The sequence below is a fragment of the Vombatus ursinus genome, unplaced genomic scaffold (assembly GCF_900497805.2).
Source record: "Vombatus ursinus unplaced genomic scaffold, bare-nosed wombat genome assembly UNPS02003900.1, whole genome shotgun sequence".
In the NCBI taxonomy this organism is placed as follows: Eukaryota; Metazoa; Chordata; class Mammalia; order Diprotodontia; family Vombatidae; genus Vombatus; species Vombatus ursinus.
Genome location: NW_020943678.1, coordinates 2,466 through 9,855, shown reverse-complemented (window position 1 = coordinate 9,855; position 7,390 = coordinate 2,466). Strand labels below are relative to the sequence as shown.

Below are 7,390 nucleotides of genomic sequence, written 5' to 3'. Positions count from 1 at the left end.
CTTTGGTGTTACTATTATCATTGCTTTGGGGCGCCGTGAACCACACCCATATAAGAAGGCAAACCTGTTCAGGGTTGTATGTGATCTGATTGCTCCACTCACCTGCAGTCCTCCCCCGCCCCCCGTGTCTCTCTCTGTCTCTCTCGCTATGCTTCTCTCTGTGTCTCTCAGTTTCTGTCTTTTCTTCTCTCTCTCTCTGTCTCTGTCTCTGTCTCTGTCTCTGTCTCTCTGTCTGTCTCAGTCTCTGTCTCTCTCTCTCTTTCCCCCCCTCCCCACCTCCCTATTCCCTGAGACACAACAATACTGAATTTAGGCCAATTAATAACCTTATAATGGCATTATAGTGTTCAAGTGAAAGGAAGAGTCAATTGATGCTGCAGACTTCATTGTTGTCTTATAAGCCACTCCAATTTTCAGCAACCACCACCCTGATCAGTCAGCAATCAGCATTGAGGAAAGACCCTTCACCAGCAAAAAGATTACTATTCGCTGAAAACTCAGATGATGGTTAACATTTGTTTTTAGCAATAAGGTATTTTTAAATTGTCATGTACATTTTTTTGGACATAATACTATTGCACACTTAATAGACTACAGTATAGTATAAACAACTTTTAGATGCACTGGAAAACAAAAACATTCATGTGACCTGCTTGATTGTGACAGTCTCTCTATTACCCCATGATATTTCATATGCCTGTATAATTAGCTAACTATACACCAGCTCCACTTCTGTTTTGAATCCTTTCAGTAAGGCTCAGAAGCATTGCTTTCTACTCCCTAAATCAAGCTCATCAATGGCCTTTGATCTCTGAAAGTTTCACTATCATTAAAGCTCTGGAAACTGCTTTTATCAATTGACCTAGCTCCTTTTCTTTTTCAATCATGAGGGTGTTTTCTAAAATGCCCAATGAGGAGTGAGGAATGAGGGACAGGGACACAGGGAACTGAATCCTAATGACACATCCCCTCAAGAGGTTCAAAAGGGAGAGGAGGTTTAGAGCCCAGTCTCTGGGTTTTTTAACCTTGGCATATGGCATCCTGGGGTGTGGGTGAAGCTGAGGCTGTACCAGTCAAATTGGTTTTCACTAGGCTTCAGGAATTATGGCAGGATATTGAATTGGCAGGGTAGGTCTGCTGCCCATGTAAGGGGTATGTGTATAGATATGGGTTGTATAAATGTGGCTTCTGGGAAGCATGGATAAATATCTCTGGGATCTTACCCATGCAGCTCTAAGGGAGACTTTGATTCCTGCCTAGAGAAGAGGCTGTAGGATAACCGTGCTGTTCTTTCATAAAAAGGAGTCCCAGACTAGAATTATATTAAGCTTCACAGTGCCCCCACCCCGCCACACACACACCACTGTTAATCTAGGGGAATTTTTTTTAAATTCAAGCCACTTTCTTGAGTATTATCTTTTAAAAGGGACAGGTTCCTCTAAGCTTCTATTCAGACTTGACTTCTTCCCACCAAATTTCAGTTGTACAAAAGACCATCATAAATAGTCAACAGCAAATATACTCACTTATACAAGCAAATAACAAATAGAAATTGGAGAAGTTATATGGGCTGAATATGGGCAATACATAGAGTGAATGAACTCTCCCCCTGGGAATGAGAGACCTCCATCTCAAAATCTTGAGAGAGACTAAGGAAATTAGGGATATGTTGAGGATCCAGCTTCTCTGTTTGCTTTCTGATGTCCATGGGTCTCTTCCCGGTAAGAGTCTGGAACTATGTGTGTCTTTTCTTGAAGCAGCAATGAGGAAGTAAGTCCTTCCTCTCTAAAAGTCCAGCTATCCTGGAGAGGAAGTAATGTCCTCCATGGCTGGCCTCCTGAGGCTGCCCACCATACTTTGAGGTACTTCTAATTGTGAGGAAGGTTTCCTTTACCAATTCTCAATCAGCCTTGTGAAGAGTATTAGATCAAAAGAATCTAGATGTAATATTGCTGAAGAAGTCAGTGTGGAACTGCTGCTCCTGGTTGGGACAAGAATCCTGTATAATTAATAATAATAATAATAATGATAATAATAACAATTCATTTATATAACACTTTAAGGTTTTCAAGGCACTTTACAAATATTATTTTATCCTCACAACAGCCCTAGGAGGGAGGTCCTATTATTAATATTTTCATCTTACAGATAAGAAAACTGAGACCAGGATGGGTTAAGCAACTTTCCCAGTGTCACACAGCAAGTAATATCTGAGGAAGAGGAGGCTAACACACTAGGTAAACTGGGTGGAGGTTAAATGATTACAGCTTTTTGTGAGAGCAGAATATAAAGTTGGTAGATTGATGGGGGAATGGGGGGATGTTGGATAAGAAGCTTTTGATCATAGTTAAGCAAATGTTGAGTTAGAGAACTGATTTGGAGGAAAAACTTGAGATAATTACAGTGTCACCATGCTGATGTGTGGAAGTATGAAAGAGACAGTAGTGTTCAAAGTGTCTGTTTCACATGATGAAGGGCTAATACTAAGGAAAGGAAATACTAAGCTAGGAAAAATAGGCCTGCTGACCTTGATTCCTAAAGGCAGAGGCAAGGCCAAGTTCTGAGGTATCAGGGAGAACTGTTTACATTCATTGCTTCCATTTTCTCTCCTCTTATTAACTTCTCAATTTCTTGTAGTCTGACTCCTTATCCTAACACCCAAATGAAATGCTCTCTCTAAGATCACCAATCACTGAATTACATTTTTGCAATCCTCATTCTTCTTTATATCTGCCCAGAAGTCAACACCATTGACCTCTCTACTTCCTCTCTGGTATTCTCTGTTCCCTTTTTTAAAAAAAAAAATAATAATATTAATAGAGAAGTAAGTCAAATTTATAAGAATAGAAGTCATTCCTCAATTGATAAATGGTCAAAGGATATGAACAGGCAATTTTCATAGGAAGAAATTAAAGTTATCTACAGTCATATGAAAAAATGCTCTAAATTGTTATTGATTAAAGAAATGCAGATCAAAATGACTCTGAGGCACCACATCACACCTGTCATATTGGCCAACATGACTACACAGGAAAATGATAAATGTTGGAGAAGATGTGGTAAAATTGGGACACTAACGCATTGTTGGAGGAGTTGTGAACTGATCTAACCATTCTGGAGAGCAATTTGGAACTATGCCCAAAGGGCTATAAAAATGTGTATATCCTCTGACCCCAAAATACCACTTCTAGGGCTATGATGATAAAATGGGAAAAGGACCCACAAAAATATTGATAGCAGCCCTTTCTGTGGTGGCAAAGAACTGGAAATTGAAGGGATTTCCATCAATTGTGGAATGGCTGAACAAGTTGTGGTATATGAATGTAATAGAATACTATTGTGCTATAAAAAAATGATGAGCAAGCAAACTTCAGAAAAACCTGGAAAGATTTGTATGAACTGATGCTGAGTGAAGTGAACAAAACCAGGAGAACATTGTATGCAATAACAGCCACACTGTGCAGTAACTAACTTTGATAGACTAAGATCTTCTCAGCAATGCAAGGATCTAAGACATCTCCAAAAGTCTCATGATGAAAAATGCTATCCACATCCAAAGAAAGAACTATGAAATTTGATTGCAGGTTGAAGCATACTATTTGCTCTTTTTTCTTTTGTTTTTCTTGGTTTCTTCTTTCTTGTGGTTCCTCCTATTGGTTCTAATTCTTCTTTACAACATGACTAATATGAAAATATGTTTAATAAGAATGTATATGTAGAGCCTATAGCAAATTGCATGCTGTCTTGGGGAGGGAGGAAGAGAAAATTTAAAAGTCAAAAGCTTATGGAAGTGAATGTTGAAAACTAAAAATAAATAAATTAATGATAACAATAATAATAACAATACTATTCTCTCCTGGTTCTTCCCCTACCTGTAGAAGCATGTTGGTTTCTCTTGCTAGATTTTCTATGTCCCATCTTGTAGCTGTGGGTGACCCCAAGGCTCTGTCCTGAATCCTCTTCTTTTCTTTATTGATGACCTCCCTCAATAATCTTATTAGCTTCCATAGGCTCAATTATCAATCAATGCAGATTTTATTTCTTTCTCTTTAGATTTTTATTGCATGCTATATGTCTATGGGAAAATGCAGTCCCCTTGAAGGCAAGGAACATTAGTTGCTCTTCTTTTTGTGTCCTATGCATAGTAATTTCTGTATACACGTTTCTATTCAGCTCTGGTCTTTTCATCAGGAATGCCTGAAAATCTTCTATTTCATTTTAAATAATTATTCCCCCTCCCCAAAAAAAATTATACTCACTTTTGCTGGGCAGGTTATTTTAATACTAGCTTCTTTGTCTTCTGGAATGTCATGTTCTAAGCCCTCTGATCCTTTTATGTGGAAACTGTTAAATTTTGTGTGATACTGACTGTGATTCCATGATATTTGAATTGTTTCTTTTTGGCTACTTGAAATATTTTCTCTTTGACCTGGTAACTCTAGAATTCAGCTACAATATTTCTAGGAATTTCTATCTTGGATGTCTTTCATGAGGTGGAGTCTTTCAATTTCTATTTAACCTCTGGATCTAAAATATCAGGGTGGTTTTCCTTCATAATTTCTTGAAAGATGATGTCTAGGCTCTTTTTTTATCATGGCTTTCATGTAGTTCAATAATTCTTAAATTATTTCTCCTTGATCTATTTTCCAGGTCAGTTGTTTTCCCAATGAGATATTTCACATTTTCTTCAATTTTTTCATTCTTTTGATTTGCTTTTATTGTTTCTTGGTGTTTCATGGAGTCATTACCTTCAACTTGCCTAATTCTAATTTTTAAAGAATTATTTTCTTCGGTGAAATTTGTACTTCTTTTTCTATTTGGCCAATTCTACTTTTAAGGAGTTCTTTTCTTGTATAGTTTTTGTGCCTTTTTTCCCATTTGACCAGTTCTGTTTTTTTAAGGTGTTATTTTCTTCAGTATTTTTTGTGCCTCTTTCATCAAGCTGTTGACTCTCTTTTTATAATTTTCTTACATCACTCTTATTCCTTTTCCCAATGTTTCCTCTACCTCTCTTAAATAAGTTTAAAAATCCTTTTTGAGCTTTCTCCAGGCATTCTTGTTAGACTTCTGACCAATTCACATTTTTCTTTGAGGCTTTGCTTGTAGCTGTTTTGACATCATTGTCTTCTGAGTTTGTGTCTTGCTCTTCTCTATCATCATAGTAACTTTTTATTGTCAGGTTCTTTTATTATGTGTGGGTTTTGTGTTTTTTGTGCTTGTTTTTTTGTTCATTCTTCCAGCCTATTTCTTGACTTTTAACTTTATGTTAAAGTTAGCTTTGCTCCTGTGGTGGAGGGGGCACTGCTACAAGGTTTTTTGTTCTGCTGTTTTCCAATCTAGTTCTGGGGGACTGAAAGTTTTCAGTCCTTCTAAGGAAAAGTGTGGGCACTGTTCTCCTGGCCTGTCTTCTGGTCTTTACCCAGGAAGGTACCTTGTTCCTTTGTAACTACAAGTGCCAGCACTCCTGGAACTGTGACCAGTTTCCCCTGCTTTCCTGTAGCCACAAGCACTAGTGCTTCTTTATGCATTGGAACTGAGACCAAGGCCCTTGATCCCTTGTGAGTGACCACAAATACTCCTCTCTGGGCTGGAACTGTGACCAGGGCCTCTGCTCTCCTGCAGCCATGAGCAGTGGTGCTCCTCTTTGCCCTGAGACCATGACCTGGAACTGTGTATGAGCAATGCAATGGGATCCTGAACCCACTGCCAGCAAAGTGTCCCCTTCAATCTCTTTCTTACCAGTTGTCTGATCCCCACTGTTCCCTCCCATCCTTACAAAAAATTCCTTGCTGTACCTTGTCACTCTCTCTAGCTATTGCTTATATTCAACGCTATATTTTAACCCTAGAATTCCTTTCTGTTTTATAGACAAACTCCTTGAAAAGAATATGTCTTGTTTCCTTGTGCGAGCTTCCTCTATTCTTATTCATCTCATTCAATCCCTTAAACTTTGGCCTCCAACTATACCACTCAACTGTGACTATTCTTTCCAAAATAACCAATGATCTCTTTTTTTAACATAAATTTCTATTGATACCTTTTTTTATAACATTGCCTAAATTCCTCCCCCCATATCCCTTCTTCTCCCAGATAGCCATCCCAAATATATGACAATATATCCCCCGCCCCGCCCCCTCCCCGAGCTTATTCCTCCAGAGCCAGGATTCTATGGGGTGGTAGTATGAGAAGTTTAGGGACATCTTCTCTACTGCTATAATCTCAAACCCTCACTGACTGTTCCCCTCACTGTTAGGCACCAGTGAGTAGCATCCCTAATTCCATTTACTTAACATCAATTAGCTTTTATAAAGGGATAATTACTTCAAATATATAGTAAGAACGAAGTACAGACACTTTCCCCCAACTTTGGGGTATACTCTGCCCAGCTTCACACAAATCTGGGTAGGCTGAGACAGCACAGTTTTTAGATAATATTGACCCCATCAAGTTCATATCCAGATATGGCATGACTGCAGGATGAATCCTTACCTCACCTGGATTGGGTCTAAAAGGTCACTCTTTGTTTCTGAGGCCATCAATGCTCCTCTGGTTGCAGAACTCGGCATGGTCTATCACTCTGGGATTCCTGTAGGCTCAGTGTCCTGATCTTTGGAAACTCGCATTGTCAGTGACTTCAGATTAACCTTCTTTACCTAGAACAAAAAGACCGAGGCAGAGTCAAATACTGTGGTCCAGTTCACAGGGCCCCATTGCCTTGGTGGGAAAAGGACACAGCCTCTCCCCTTACAGCATCGCTCCTCACTGGACACCATGGGCAAAGGAACCAAACCACAAAAGTAGCCGAAGGAAAAGCGACTGAGGCTCTGATGGCCACTTTATGACGTATTCCTAGTTGAACAGCTTTCCTCTAGACACAAGGTTAGTGAACCAGAACTGATTAGAGAATGCCTAGACATGTTCCAGCATCATCATAAAGCTCTTGGAAGCAGGCTTTTCAGTCTCTCCCGCATGGGGAATCTGCAACACCAGACACTCTGATGTCTTTTGGGCACGTTCCAGTCCTTGTTGCATATTTAACAAAGAAGAAGAAAGGGGGGAGGGGACAGCAAAACCAAACAATTTCTTTAAAAAAAACCCAACCCTGAAAACATATGCACTGATACCCATGGACTGTCTCCTCTTCAGAGGAGTGGGCAGGGATCAGGGGTCAGGAGACAGCTTCTCTTATCTCTTCCTGTGGCCAAGCTTGGTCTTTGTAATTTCACAACATTCATTTTCAATTGTTCTGTGGTTGCTCTTTCCATTTACACTACTAGCGTAATCCACTGTAGTGGATTCGTACCTTGTTTACTTGGCTCACTTTATTTCACTTTGTATCAATTAGAGTAAAGCTTTCCATGTTTTCATGGCATAACAGCCCTCTTACAAA

General features: G+C 39.3%; 1 long non-coding RNA gene across 1 annotated transcript; it reads right to left on the bottom strand.

Moving 5' to 3' along the window:
* Positions 1–367: 367 nt before the first annotated feature.
* LOC114053063 lies at positions 368–6,987 on the bottom strand. Its single transcript, XR_003570337.1, has 3 exons — positions 6,749–6,987; positions 6,495–6,653; positions 368–1,999 (listed from the first exon to the last, which is right to left on the bottom strand). It is a non-coding gene; the product is annotated as an uncharacterized LOC114053063 (long non-coding RNA).
* Between the last annotated feature and the right edge of the window lie 403 nt (positions 6,988–7,390).